The 16,129-nt window shown below is 42.3% G+C and overlaps 1 pseudogene; it reads right to left on the bottom strand.

Moving 5' to 3' along the window:
* Positions 1 to 7,634: 7,634 nt before the first annotated feature.
* The window catches only part of LOC135553804 (cilia- and flagella-associated protein 52-like), a 34,360-nt pseudogene continuing 25,865 nt past the window's right edge, over positions 7,635 to 16,129 (bottom strand).

The following is a 16,129-nucleotide window of genomic DNA, read 5'->3' as shown; positions in this document are numbered from 1 at the left end:
AAACGGTCCACTATCTTGGCAAAATCTCTGTTAGGCCACCTTGTAAGCATAAGCACTCCTTTTACATTCACAACAATATCATTCAATACCTTGGGGAATGCCCTGGCAGAAATGGAGACCTTGTGAAATAATGTCTTGTTAATCTATACTCAGGTAATGAAATGGGAACACTAATCAGAGTAGGATTTTTAAAGGTCCAATGCAGCCAATTTTTATCTCAATATCAAATCATTTCTGGGTAACATTAAGTACCTTACTGTGATTGTTTTCAATTAAAATGGTTTAAAAAAAATAAAGCTTCTTAGCAAAGAGCAATTTCTCAAGCAAGAATTTTGCTAGGACTGTCTGGGAGTGGTTTGAGTGGCGAGGGGAAAACTGAAATGTATCTGTTATTGACAGAGATATTTGGAACTCTCTTTCTTATTGGTCTATTAAGTAATTTACCAAATCAAATCAAATCAAATTTTATTTGTCACATACACATGGTTAGCAGATGTTAATGCGAGTGTAGCGAAATGCTTGTGCTTCTAGTTCCGACAATGCAGTAATAACCAACAAGTAATCTAACTAACAATTCCTAAACTACTGTCTTATACACAGTGTAAGGGGATAAAAAATATGTACATAAGGATATATGAATGAGTGATGGTACAGAGCAGCATAGGCAAGATACAGTAGATGGTATCGAGTACAGTATATACATATGAGATGAGTATGTAAACAAAGTGGCATAGTTAAAGTGGCTAGTGATACATGTATTACATAAGGATGCAGTCGATGATATAGAGTACAGTATATACGTATGCATATGAGATGAATAATGTAGGGTAAGTAACATTATATAAGGTAGCATTGTTTAAAGTGGCTAGTGATATATTTACATCATTTCCCATCAATTCCCATTATTAAAGTGGCTGGAGTTGAGTCGGTGTCAGTGTGTTGGCAGCAGCCACTCAATGTTAGTGGTGGCTGTTTAACAGTCTGATGGCCTTGAGATAGAAGCTGTTTTTCAGTCTCTCGGTCCCAGCTTTGATGCACCTGTACTGACCTCGCCTTCTGGATGATAGCGGGGTGAACAGGCAGTGGCTCGGGTGGTTGATGTCCTTGATGATCTTTATGGCCTTCCTGTAACATCGGGTGGTGTAGGTGTCCTGGAGGGCAGGTAGTTTGCCCCCGGTGATGCGTTGTGCAGACCTCACTACCCTCTGGAGAGCCTTACGGTTGAGGGCGGAGCAGTTGCCGTACCAGGCGGTGATACAGCCCGCCAGGATGCTCTCGATTGTGCATCTGTAGAAGTTTGTGAGTGCTTTTGGTGACAAGCCGAATTTCTTCAGCCTCCTGAGGTTGAAGAGGCGCTGCTGCGCCTTCTTCACGATGCTGTCTGTGTGAGTGGACCAATTCAGTTTGTCTGTGATGTGTATGCCGAGGAACTTAAAACTTGCTACTCTCTCCACTACTGTTCCATCGATGTGGATAGGGGGGTGTTCCCTCTGCTGTTTCCTGAAGTCCACAATCATCTCCTTAGTTTTGTTGACGTTGAATGTGAGGTTATTTTCCTGACACCACACTCCGAGGGCCCTCACCTCCTCCCTGTAGGCCGTCTCGTCGTTGTTGGTAATCAAGCCTACCACTGTTGTGTCGTCCGCAAACTTGATGATTGAGTTGGAGGCGTGCGTGGCCACACAGTCGTGGGTGAACAGGAAGTACAGGAGAGGGCTCAGAACGCACCCTTGTGGGGCCCCAGTGTTGAGGATCAGCGGGGAGGAGATGTTACCTACCCTCACCACCTGGGGGCGGCCCGTCAGGAAGTCCAGTACCCAGTTGCACAGGGCGGGGTCGAGACCCAGGGTCTCGAGCTTGATGACGAGCTTGGAGGGTACTATGGTGTTGAATGCCGAGCTGTAGTCGATGAACAGCATTCTCACATAGGTATTCCTCTTGTCCAGATGGGTTAGGGCAGTGTGCAGTGTGGTTGAGATTGCATCGTCTGTGGACCTATTTGAGCGGTAAGCAAATTGGAGTGGGTCTAGGGTGTCAGATAGGGTGGAGGTGATATGGTCCTTGACTAGTCTCTCAAAGCACTTCATGATGACGGAAGTGAGTGCTACGGGGCGGTAGTCGTTTAGCTCAGTTACCTTAGCTTTCCTGGGAACAGGAACAATGGTGGCCCTCTTGAAGCATGTGGGAACAGCAGACTGGTATAGGGATTGATTGAATATGTCCGTAAACACACCAGCCAGCTGGTCTGCGCATGCTCTGAGGGCGCGGCTGGGGATGCAGTCTGGGCCTGCATCCTTGCGAGGGTTAACAGGTTTAAATGTTTTACTCACCTCGGCTGCAGTGAAGGAGAGACCGCATTTTTCCGTTGCAGGCAGTGTCAGTGGCACTGTATTGTCCTCAAAGCGGGCAAAAAAGTTATTTAGTCTGCCTGGGAGCAAGACATCCTGGTCCGTGACTGGGCTGGATTTCTTCCTGTAGTCCGTGATTGACTGTAGACCCTGCCACATGCCTCTTGTGTCTGAGCCGTTGAATTGGGATTCTACTTTGTCTCTGTACTGACGCTTAGCTTGTTTGATAGCCTTTGATAGCCTTTGATAGCCTTATGGTGATGTCACCATGATAGGCAAAATCTCTACCCCACCAAAACAGGCAGACATTTCAGGCCGTCTTTTCAAACAGTTCTTACACTAAAAGGGTATTATCATAATTTTCACAATTTTACAGTATTTTTCCCAACCTCATAATGTGGAAATATGTATCAATCACGTTTTTGACTCCACTGGACCTTTATAGAAGTGTTTCTTATTTTGGCTTATTAACCATAAATTGAAGATTTATTGAGTAATAAAAAATAACTCTGATATCCAGACCAACTCTCCTCACCAGTGCTAGACTGAGAGGGAATCAGGGTGGAGAGAATTTTGTCCAGGGCAGGTGAGTGTACCTCCAAGGCAGTATGGACCCATCTACACTGATGCTGATCACGTACTTGTTGTTGGAGCAGATCTCGATGCTGTTGATGCTGCCACTGTGCCCAGTGCCGATGTCTGTCACCTCCCCATCAGAGTACCCCCCACACATTCACCAGCTTGTCATCACCATTTGCCACCTACGTGGAGACACAAAGCAATACATTATTATGGGATATCAGTGTTTAATTTAGTCTGTTGTCAGTGCAGTACAATGGGTACAGTACAGACTGTCTCATTTTACAAAGGCTTGATGAATGATGTCTCTGAGAGACAATGAAATGTTGTGGCCTAAGATTAAATTGAACTGTATAAACCATACATATGCTGTTTCTTAATCTGTGCCAGTTTCTCACAGCAGGAAAATAATCCTGCAGCAACAGGAAATGTAAATTATTATGTGGTTTATAATTAATGGATTTTTTTTGTAGGGGGTTGATACAGTTTTCATTAGGGCAAATCAAGTCTGAAACTTTAAAGTGGAAATTACAAACTTAACGCATCTGTATCTGTCACAAACTGGTCTCCATCGAGGGTGATGTGCATTCCATGAATGGATCCTGAGAGGGACCCTTCTAGTTCTCGTAAGGCAAACCCGTCATACACCTCCCAATAGCCAATCCATCTCAGAAAATACACAGTATGTGAAATATTACAGGCCTTGATGTGCAGTAAACGAGGATCATAGAATAGTTGTGTGAACAACTCTCATTAAACTGTAAAATGCATACAATAACAATGTATAAAATCCACCCAACAGTTTTCAAAAGCGCATGCTCATTATCTTTCAACCAGGATTATAATATGCAGACTATTTCACAATGACCACTATTCATTATTCAAACTTTTTAATCAATGCAAGTCTGTGTCCAAATCGCTCCTCCTGTTTTTAAAATGTTTATAAGCAGATGTATTGTGCATGCCAGCATTTATTGGCTGGTAAATCATTTTGGGAGATTTAGAACTAAAGCATTGACTTTCTCCTAATGAGTCCTTCACGGTATGCAAATAGAAACTGCTACCGTCTATCAAATAGTAAAATGCAGTGGTTAAAACATGGTTGTGTGTGGGAATGAGCCATAATCATATCTGATTGTATAAATGTATAAATGTATAAAGTCCAGTACCCAGTTGCACAGGGCGGGGTCGAGACGCAGGGTCTCGAGCTTGATGACGAGTTTGGAGGGTACTATGGTGTTAAATGCTGAACTCAACTCCAGCCACTTTAATAATGGGAATTGATGGGATTTGATGTAAAATATATCACTAGCCACTTTAAACAATGCTACTTAATATAATGTTTACATACCCTACATTATTCATCTCATATGTATACGTATATACTGTACTCTATATCATCTACTGCATCTTTATGTAATACATGTATCACTAAACACTTTAAACTATGCCACTTTGTTTACATACCCTACATTACTCATCTCATATGTATATACTGTACTCGATACCATCTACTGCACCTTGCCTATGCCGCTCTGTACCATCACTCATTCATATATCATTATGTACATATTCTTTATCCCTTTACACTTGTGTGTATAAGGTAGTAGTTTTGGAAATGTTAGTTAAATTACTCGTTGGTTATTACTGCATTGTCGGAACTAGAAGCACAAGCATTTCGCTACACTCGCATTAACATCTGCTAACCATGTGTATGTGACAAATAAATTTGATTTAATTCTGATTTGATTTAGTGTTGGCAGCTGTCTTCTTCCAGCTTCGGCCTCCCATTGCAATTGTTATTTGAAGTTATTTTTAGACCACAAATAACACATTTCCCTTTTAAAACGTAGGTGCCTTTCTATTTTTCCCTTGTTGAAAAGTGAATTAACCTACAAAGAAGGAGCTCAGGAAAAGTGTAGATTTTACATCCTATGTGATTGTGCTCACCACTTTTCATGAAAAAACATGTGCTCCAGTAGTGTAGAGTGTAGACATACCTAGTATACTGATGTAAAGAAATGATGCTAGCAAAATGTATACACAAAACACTCTCCCTCAGTGAAAAATAAAGAAAAAAGTGTGTTTCTTTGAAAGTGCTGCAGTATGATCCAGAGTCCAGAACCTAAAAAATCAGGTCCAAACTTCCATCATGAAGACATATGGATTGTACTCATTAAATATTTGATTATAATACTACGAAAACCAAGCCTCAAGAGAAATGATCTCTGTGGAATACCTCAAAATAACAATATTATATGTGATGTTAGTGTGCTACTCAATGGATTGCTCTGGTCCACCAGTGAAATATATATGTTTTAGGTTAAACAAGGAGAGATCGTTTTCCAATGAGGTTTTCTCTGTGAAGAAGTAAACATCATCCTAGATGAAGTGGGTGACAGAGACCATCTGGTTGCCTGAGTCATAGCTATGCCGTCTGCTTTAGGAACAAACAATCCCTTCGCAGAGAATACAATGCACTGTCATTGTCACTGCGTTACGCTACTATGACATCTGGCGCTAAAATATGACCAGTGGCAAGGAGATGGCGCTCACACACAACTCACTCACTGTGCGATCAATCATCCATTGTGTTTCAAAACCCATGGTAATAACTGTAAATAAATACTATGGTAGTCATTAACCCAATCAGAGTTGAATTCTCCCTCTACTTTAGTCTGTGGCACAAATGAGCCTGATCTCAGTAAATGCTCTTCTATATCCTACTGTGGTGGTGAATGTACCTTTCTGTTTGTGTCACTAGTGATGATCTGGTACTCCTCAGGCTGGTAGCAGACACTTCTAACCAGAGTATATCTGCTGTTTCTATTTGTTTCACTATTTCACTGTTTCACTGTTAGTATTTGATTATATTTGTTAAACTATTAGTCCTTTCTTCATATCAATAGCATTGTAACCAGATTCTGTTATGAATAAACATGAGCCAAGGCGTGCAATGCTTGTGGTTTTTGAAAACATTGTTTATCTGGTAGGCCCTAACACAGTGCAGTGGTTTCATGCCCACTAAGGTATCGATAATAAAATAATTTGGTGGGTGCTTATTGTCCTATTTCATGCATGTACAAGTGTGTATTAATATGCATGTGTGAATTGGAAATGTGTATTTTTGCATATCCCAACCCTCCTTGAGACACCCTCGGAAAGTGGGGTCACGGCCAGGGTTTGCCATTATCAACGGCGACCATATTTGTACTTTGTAATGCTCATGGTTCTTTATCTCCATCATTGTTGTTTATCTTTATCTCCATGGTTCTTTATCTCCATCATTGTTGTTTATCTTTATCTCCATGGTTCTTTAACTCCATCATTGTTGTTTATCTTTATCTCCATGGTTCTTTAACTCCATCATTGTTGTTTATCTTTATCTCCATGGTTCTTTATCTCCATCATTGTTGTTTACCTTTATCTCCATGGTTCTTTATCTCCATCATTGTTGTTTATCTTTATCTCTATGGTTCTTTATCTCCATCATTGTTGTTTATCTTTATCTCCATGGTGCTTTATCTCCATCATTGTTGTTTATCTTTATCTCCATGGTGCTTTATCTCCATCATTGTTGTTTATCTTTATCTCCATGGTGCTTTATCTCCATCATTGTTGTTTATCTTTATCTCCATGGTGCTTTATCTCCATCATTGTTGTTTATCTTTATCTCCATGGTGCTTTATCTCCATCATTGTTGTTTATCTTTATCTCCATGGTGTTTTATCTTCTTGATCTTTACCTGTCCCTCCCCTCCCGCTGGCAATCCTCTTGCAGCCTCTGGTGGTGGCAATGGCTGTCACTCACACCCATGCTGTGGGCGTTGTGCACAGTCATCATCAGCCTGCCAGTCTCAGGAGTGAAGCCACAGATCTTACCATCATTCCAGAAAACAACACAAAAAGTCAATGACTGGGAGAAATACAAACATGAATGCGTGACAGAAAGTGTTGGCACAACTGTTGTTGCCCAACTAAATCACCACCAGAGGAGTGAACAGAGGAATGTATTTGCATTTCCAGACAGCAGACGCGGCTGATAATAGAAAGCCCCTGAGTTTCTGCTGCTAAGAAATGGACTGGGAAATCCACCACTGATGATGCTCCTGCCACCAATCATGAATTCCACAGCGTTGCAGCCAGGTCATGTTGTGCACAGTGATATGTAGCACTTCTTTAGAGGTTTCCGTATGCCACGTCCAGATGTCATTCTCAGAACGTGGCAAAGAGCTCAGATGAGCCACTGTGAGATATATATCAAGATATATATGTTAATTTAAAACACTTATTATCAGCCCATAATGAATTGATATAGCTATTGACCATGACTATGATAAATATCATGCTTAACAATATCTACTTTGGAGGACACAGGACATGACTTACAGTAAATGATAGTATAGCCCCCTCTACTGGTGTCATTTAAAAAGGCAAATGGGCTTCAAAATGAACAGGCAGTCAAGCAGAATCAGTTCCCTATTTGCATTCAGTAGGGGACTGCGCCTGCACACAAATGAAATGTGATGGCGTATATTATGTCACCTTTTAGCCTGTTGTGTCACTCACATTGTTCACGCCGATGTTATGGTTGTTGGTGATCAGGTGATGAACTCCTCTTTGAAGTCAGTATAGTTGAAATGGTAGATCTGTGTCACTTCTGTGCCCACAGAAAACTGGTGACCATCACCACGGGGCGCTATGGATGTCACACCTTCTCCTGCTGAACCTTCCTGCCAAAGAGTAGAAACCAAAGAATACATGTACAGGTAGTATTCATTGAGTAGTGCAGTGGTGTATTAGATGCTTTTAGAAGATGCACACAGGATTACTGAAGTGAGAGAATAACTATAAAAGTGAATAAAGACCTCCATTCCAGACACTTGACTCACTTGACGTGTTTGAAGTTGGATGAGGCTCCTGAACAGAGGGAACGTGCCATCTCCTGAGCCGACAATATGTTGCCTGTCTTCATCACAGATTGTGTTCACCCCATGTAGACAACAAGGGGAAATGCATGCTGAGTTCTGAGGTTTGTACTGCAGTCTATCTAACTAAGCCAGATATTAAACTCCTCCAGCTGTGTTCCTTTTTTGAAGCCACCTTGCTGAACTTCTGTTTCACTGGGCCACGGCCCATTAAGAAGCTTAGTCTTGAGATTGACACTCAGGATATCTCCACTGGTGCCACAGTAGAAATAGTGTAGCTGATCCCAGCCTTCCTCAGGGATCTGTACCATGAAGAAATTTCAAGTTATTCAGGCTGCAAACAGCAGGATGCTGAGGGAATAGCACTCTCGCAAATGTATCAGGGCTCTACAGACTACATTTTTCAACTGAGGTGCTCTTTGTATGAAAGGACATCGTCGAGCCCTGTGTATGTTAGTGAACCGTATGTTCTGATATTATAATTAGTATAGAACAAGAAGGCCCGCACTCTGTTAAAGCTCCCAATTCACAGATTCTTCTTAGCCGATTTATGACCAAACAAAGATCTGTTTGGGATCGAAACATCAATAAATCGGTGAACTGGGAGCTTTAACAGTGTGCGGGCCTTCTTGTTCTATACTAGTATTCTTTATTAGCCCAGCACCTGTGTTTTTAAGAATATGGTATGACCACAAACTCTTCTGATATTGTAATTACCCAAATGCATTTCACAATTGTTTTCAGCTGCCCTGTCTGACATTCAGTGGACCTAATCTTGTGGGGAAGATTACATTTCCAAACACGGAGAGTGTTGCTACAAGAGATGATCAATATCCTTATAGGCCTTTAGCTGTGAGATTTCATTAGAAGGTGTGCCAAGCCAAAATTATACAAAAATAGCTATTTAAATATACATACTGTTCTGCCTATACAAAGATGTTGTCACTTGTGTTGGAGTATTGCAGAGTAAGGCAGGGACCACCACTGTGGGCTGAGGCCGGGCTTACACAAATGGCTTCTCTGTTTTCTATTTTACACACCACTATCTGGAAATTACAGACACACACAGTTATTCAGTTAAAATGTATGAATACGACTATTTGGACCTATTATATTATAACAGAGGATCTGAGTCAAATGTCAGTATTTCACAAAGTTTGACACACTATTGCTATGGCTGGTACCTGCCACCACCGTGACCCCCAAGGGTCACTAGGTACTTGACATTGGGGAGAGAAGGCCAATCCTTCAACCTTTGCTAACACCATTGAAACCACAAATGTATGACCTATTAAAAAGAAAACTGGTTACATATGAAGATATGTAGAAAATCCAATAGAAATCTTTGATCACGTTATTGGGTCTAACCAATGATGTATATAAACTCTGGATGACTGATTGGGGGGGGGGGGGGGGGATTTTGGAAGCTATAGAAATGCATTTTTTAATGACTACATTAGTTTTGACGGTCTGGTCTGCGGAGCCTGCTTCACAAGCATTCCCGGAAGTCTTGGGGAAATTAATGGAGTTTTGTAGGATCAACTAACTATGTGATATTATTCTGGATTTTTTTCTGATCGATTGATGAATACAGTAATCAGTTTAGAAGAGATGACTAGTCTATCTAGCTAGCAAGGACGTACCAGTTTAACCAATAACTGCATCAAGATCAATAAGTGAAACATTTTGTGTATATCCAACCTACTGGTAAACGTTTACGAAGCACTCTCACTTTTTAGCTTCGACACCGACTGCCAAAAAAGGCTTTTTTTCACAGCCCTCCAGGGAGCAACACTTGGCCCAGGAGCACCTCTGTGCATGCGAGGACAAAACATTTGACCCATATTTGATCCCGTTGAGGGAGAGATTACAATGTTTCAAACCTTTCAGTGGACTCAACTTTCTCTCATGATTTTGGCCAATAACTCATGCAGCAGCGTGAAATGTGTGATAAGTTTGACAGAAACTCTGAAAATAATAAATGTAATTTATATACCGCTTTTCATTACGCTCCACCGTCCAGGCAAGCACACTCTCCTCTGCTTCTCCTTCTATGGCTCCTCCAAGACCCAGAATTAAGCAGAATTAAGCATTATATAATAACTTATCCTTATGGCTGAGTTCATACCTATTCTTATATCATTAGTGGAATACTCTTTTCTCTGTTGGAGTTTTGCATAATGTGTTGTGACTCGGTGCCCCTTGACACCTCAATAAAAGTGGTCATGCAAGGGCAGCCACTGTGCAGTGTAGGGGTCTTTATTGGGGTCACATCTGGCTCTGTGTGGAAGACACCCATTTATGAACATGTGAGCTGGATCTCAGGCTTCTTTGCCATGATGACAAATGAGGGAAAACGGTAATTATCCTGTCATGGTCATGTATGACCTTTGGCACCTTAATGAAAGAGCGTATTTAGTGAAAAGCTTCAGTTGACCTCTAGAATCGCATCGTCGGGAGAAATATGACTAACATCGAAGATACAAGACTCACTCTCTCTTTAGAATGTCTCACACCAAAGATGAACTTTCTCTGTCCAAGTATTTGGTATAGCCTAATACACACCTCTTTATGCAGACATTTGCCAAACTGTGTTGATTTTTTTCCCCCATTACCTGCAGAGGGCAGTATTTGGCATTTCTCTACAAGTAGGGTGAGTCAACATGTTTATTTCGATAAAGCCATCCAGGTGAGAATAGTGAGAATTCCTCCCAGGCATGATCAATCAGTCACTTGCATGAACCCAGTCGAATTGGTTATTAGAAAAGCAAATATAAAACTTTCCTTCACACATATTCAAGAGAGGAGGATGGCATTGGCATTTCTCTACAAGTAGGGTGAGTCAACATGTTTTGCTACTTGCAAGCATGCACGCACGGACACACGCACAGACACACAGAAAGACATCAGTACCATGGACAGCCACATTATATTTAGCTGATGTTGATTGGACTAAATTGTTTAAAGTATATTTTAATTGGCACTGTATTAGACTAAGCATAGGGGATTTGATGATTTTGAAATGGTGCTGGACTAGTGTCGGTGTAACGGATGTGAAACGGCTAGCTTAGTTAGCGGTGCTCGCTAAATAGCGTTTCAATCGGTGACGTCACTTGCTCTGAGACCTTGAAGTAGTAGTTCCCCTTGCTCTGCAAGGGCCGTGGCTTTTGTGGAACGATGGGTAACGATGCTTCGAGAGTGTCAGTTGTTGACGTGTGCAGAGAGTCCCTGGTTCGCGCCCGGGTATGGGCGAAGGACGGTCTAAAGTTGTACTGTTACATAAGCAGCTCCTATTATTCTTTGCGACTTGCGGTAACTATCTGTGGTTCAAAATCAATAGTTGTTGAGTAGTCCAAAAATGTCGGAAACATGAACTTGCTTGACCATGCTGTAGGTCATAGAACTGTTTGTTTGCCTATATGCAATATGCTTTGTGGACTTCACCTGACAGATGTTGCTCCCTGCTCTGTGGTTTTGTGATGAAACACTGGTGTGGTTGAATTTGTTCTGCCACTGTGTCTTCTTATTGTCTCGGCCTTAGGCCTATATATTACTGTGACAAGGCATTTGAACAAGCAGGGTATAGAGCAAACAAAACACAACACATACAGTAGGTTGTAATATGGCATTTTTTTCCTGGCTTGGTTTCCCCAGTGCTGTAAAGTACTTAAGTAAAAATACGTTAAAGTACTACTTAAGTAGATTTTGGGGTATCTGTATTTTACTATACTATTTATATTTTTGCCAACTTTTACTTCACTACATTCCTACAGAAAATGATGTCCTTTTATCTTCATATATTTCCCCAGACACATAATATCGACAGAAACATGGCAAACGTTGTTTATAATCAATCCTCAAGGTGTTTTTCAAATATCTATTCCATAATATATCCATCGGGACAATTAGTTTTTCAGTAGGACCGATTGGAGTAATGGCTACCTCTGTATTTTACGCGAGAATCTCTCTGGGAGCATCAGGTGACCACTTGCGCAATGTAGCCGCTTACAGGTATTCTTCAACATAAATGCGTAAAACTAAGTCACAATGCTGTAGACACCTTCGGGAATACGGAATTCACTGCTCAATAGGGACTCATTTGAACGCACTGCTTTCAAAACAGGAGGCACTTCCGGATTGGATTTTTCTCAGGCTTTCGCCTGCAACATCAGTTCTGTTATACTCACAGATAATATTTTTACAGTTTTGGAACTTTAGAGTGTTTTCTATCCTAAGCTGTCAATTATATGCATATTCTAGCATCTTGCCCTGACAAAATATCCCGTTTACTTCGGGAATGTTTTTTTTCTTCATCTATTTCCCCAGACACCCAAAAGTACTTGTTACATTTTGACAGGAAAATGGTCCAATTCACGCACTTATCAAGAGAACATCCGTGATCATTCTACCGTCTGGTTTTCTTAAGAGAATGCCGAGAGTGTGCAAAGCTGTCACCAAGGCAAAATGTGTCTACTTTGAAGAATCTAAAATAGAAAATATATTTTCAATTGTTTAACCCTTTTTTGGTTACTACATGATTCCATATGTGTTATTTCATAGATTTGATTTCTTCACTATTATTCTACAATGTAGAAAATAGTTAAAATAAAGAAAAACCCTTGAATGAGTACTGTAGGTGTGTCCAAACTTTTGACTGGCACAGTAAATATATATATTTTTTCTCACAAACGTAGTGCACTGGGCCTTTACTAGTAGTAGCGGACAGATATACAGTGAGGGAAAAAAGCATTTGATCCCCTGCTGATTTTTTACGTTTGCCCACTGACAAAGAAATGATCAGTCTATAATTTTAATGGTAGGTTTATTTGAACAGTGAGAGACAGAATAACAAACAAAAAAATCCAGAAAAACGCATGTCAAAAATGTTATAAATTGATTTGCATTTTAAAGAGGGAAATAAGTATTTGACCCCCTCTGCAAAACATGACTTAGTACTTGGTGGCTAAACCCTTGTTGGCAATCACAGAGGTCAGACGTTTCTTGTAGTTGACCACCAGGTTTGCACACATCTCAGGAGGGATTTTGTCCCTCTTTGCAGATCTTCTCCAGGTCATTAAGGTTTCGAGGCTGACATTTGGCAACTCAAACCTTCAGCTCCCTCCACAGATTTTCTATGGGATTAAGGTCTGGAGACTGGCTAGGCCACTCCAGGACCTTAATGTGCTTCTTCTTGAGCCACTCCTTTGTTGCCTTGGCCATGTGTTTTGGGTCATTGTCATGCTGGAATACCCATCCACGACCCATTTTCAATGCCCTGGCTGAGGGAAGGAGGTTCTCACCAAAGATTTGACGGTACATGGCCCCGTCCATCATTCCTTTGATGCGGTGAACAACATGGTTGGTTAAGGCATATTGACTAGGGCTAGAGGCTCTACAGTGAAATACGACAGTAATCACTAACCAGGACAATAATGGACGAGGCATATTGATATTAGAGAGAGGCATGCGTAGCGAAGTGAACATATGGGTCCAGTGAGTGGTTGGGCTGACTGGGGACACGGCGATTCAGACAGTTAGCAGGCCGATGCTAACACGCTAAAGGTTAGTAGGCCGGGGCTAAACAAGCTAGCAGTTAGCAGACCGGAGACAGCAAGCTAGCAGTTAGCAGCCGGGGTTAGCAAGCAAGCAGTTAGCAGGGGCTAGCAGTTAGCAGACTGGGGCAGGCAAGCTAGCAGTTAACAGACTGGGGCAGGCAAGCTAGCAGTTAGCAGACAGGGGCTAGCAAGTTAGCCTTTGGGGGACGTCGCGATGGGGGTAAGTCTGTTTTTGCCTCTTTTTGTTGTGACGTCGATAGACCAGTCATGGAATTAGTAGGGTTCCAAGTAGCTCTAGGTAGCTAGCAGGTTAGCAGAATGGGCCTTCAGCGGGCGTCGCGCCTGAGGGGCTTGTTGGATTCCTCGGGCAGATTATATCGGTACTCCAGTCGTAGAGGATCGGCGGGGTTCCGTGCCCCGTATCGGCAGTAGAAGGGGTCCGGATATTGTAGCCCAGGAGTGGGCTTCGGTGGTAGCACAGGAGCCCTGGCCGGACTAGCTTCAGGCTAATTGGTGCTTGCTCCGGGATGGAAACGCTAGCCAGGAGTGGTCACCCAGGATTGCGGTTAGCTAGTTGCGAAGACCCAGATGAAAATGTTCAGAGTTTGCGGTAGGAATCCGGGGATATGGAGAGAAATCGGTCTGTTGTGCTCTGGTTTGAGTCAAGTTGTTCGAACTGGCGAGAGCTTTCCGAGCTAAAGGTTAGCTGATGACCGCTAGCAATGTTTTGCTGACTGATAGCTGGTAGTTAGTTGGCTGGCTAGCTTCAGTTGAGGGATTCCAGATTCAAAGTAAATAGAAATACTTTAGAAAAAAGCAGATCCACGCCACATTGAGGCGGGTTGCAGGAGGGTAGTTAGAAGTTGAGGTTTAGGAAAATATTTTTGAAAGATGTGCGAAGAAAAGATGTAAAAAGATATATACAAGGGACACGACAGGACAAAGACGTCTTACTGCTACGCCATCTTGGAAGTCCATGAGATGACAAGCCTATGTTCAATACAGTAATGTACATTTACATTGTGGTTTGTAAGGATGATAAATTAATACTGCATAAAAAGTGGTTGTTTTCCATGTTATTTGATCAATAAAAATATTGAATTTGATGTGGATGTTTTGTGTCTTTTCACCTTTTGATGTTAATGTTTGAATATTCGGTTTTGTCCTTTCTGGATTCCATTAGAATGACAATCACAGCGAAGGGGACAGTGAAAAACAAGGGTAGGTTTTAAAAGAATCGAAGGACCATGAATGTAATAAGAAACCTTAGGAGCTGCTCTTCCTCCCGGGGAAGGACTGCCCGTTCCATGATCTCGCCATCACGGTTGACAACTCCATTGTGTCCTCCTCCCAGAGCGCTAAGAACCTTGGCGTGATCCTGGACAACACCCTGTCGTTCTCAACCAACATCATGGCGGTGGCCCGTTCCTGTAGGTTCATGCTCTACAACATCCGCAGAGTACGACCCTGCCTCACACAGGAAGCGGCGCAGGTCCTAATCCAGGCACTTGTCATCTCCCGTCTGGATTACTGCAACTCGCTGTTGGCTGGGCTCCCTGCCTGTGCCATTAAACCCCTACAACTCATCCAGAACGCCGCAGCCCGTCTGGTGTTCAACCTTCCCAAGTTCTCTCACGTCACCCCGCTCCTCCGCTCTCTCCACTGGCTTCCAGTTGAAGCTCGCATCCGCTACAAGACCATGGTGCTTGCCTACGGAGCTGTGAGGGGAACGGCACCGCAGTACCTCCAGGCTCTGATCAGGCCCTACACCCAAGCAAGGGCACTGCGTTCATCCACCTCTGGCCTGCTCGCCTCCCTACCATTGAGGAAGTACAGTTCCCGCTCAGCCCAGTCAAAACTGTTCGCTGCTCTGGCCCCCCAATGGTGGAACAAACTCCCTCACGACGCCAGGACAGCGGAGTCAATCACCACCTTCCGGAGACACCTGAAACCCCACCTCTTCAAGGAATACCTAGGATAGGATAAGTAATCCTTCTCACCCCCCCCCCTTAATGATTTAGATGCACTATTGTAAAGTGGCTGTTCCACTGGATGTCAGAAGGTGAATTCACCAATTTGTAAGTCGCTCTGGATAAGAGCGTCTGCTAAATGACTTAAATGTAAATGTAAATGTAATGCTGGCTTATGGCCGGTTTCAACCACTATAGAATATCCGGTTAGAACAGGGATGAGGCGGATGTCCAGGTTAAGGGGAGTTTAATGGAAGAAGATGCCCACATTCACACACACACACACACACATCTGACCACTCATGGTTCAGATAACTGAGAATCATGTCCAGTGAGAACTGACATTAATTATGTGGTTGTTCAGATGCACGCACAATTAAACATAAATAATTAAAGTAGCAATTTGGCTACGGTTAGGAAAAGGGTTAGGGTTAACTAAAACGCAATTTCTACAAAAGCTTGACTCCTTCTCTCCATGACTGCAAACATACCAAGATCTGATCATGGCTAGAAGAGATACAGCTTTTGACAAGTTAGCGTCAAAAGTTATTTTTAAAAATCATTTTAGCTAACCCCAACTCGTTTCCTAACCTTAAAGTAATTATCCTAACCTGCTGCGTAAATTCTCCTAAACCGCTACGAAAAGTTAAATCTGACGTTAATTTGTCAAAAGCTGGATTCCATCTAGCCATGACCCCAATATCGGTTGAAGGACGAGCTTCGCGTAGGAGTGACTTGAAACTGACGTAA

This window comes from Oncorhynchus masou, chromosome 14 (assembly GCF_036934945.1).
Source record: "Oncorhynchus masou masou isolate Uvic2021 chromosome 14, UVic_Omas_1.1, whole genome shotgun sequence".
Lineage (NCBI taxonomy): Eukaryota > Metazoa > Chordata > Actinopteri > Salmoniformes > Salmonidae > Oncorhynchus > Oncorhynchus masou.
This window is presented reverse-complemented; position numbering and strand designations above follow the sequence as displayed.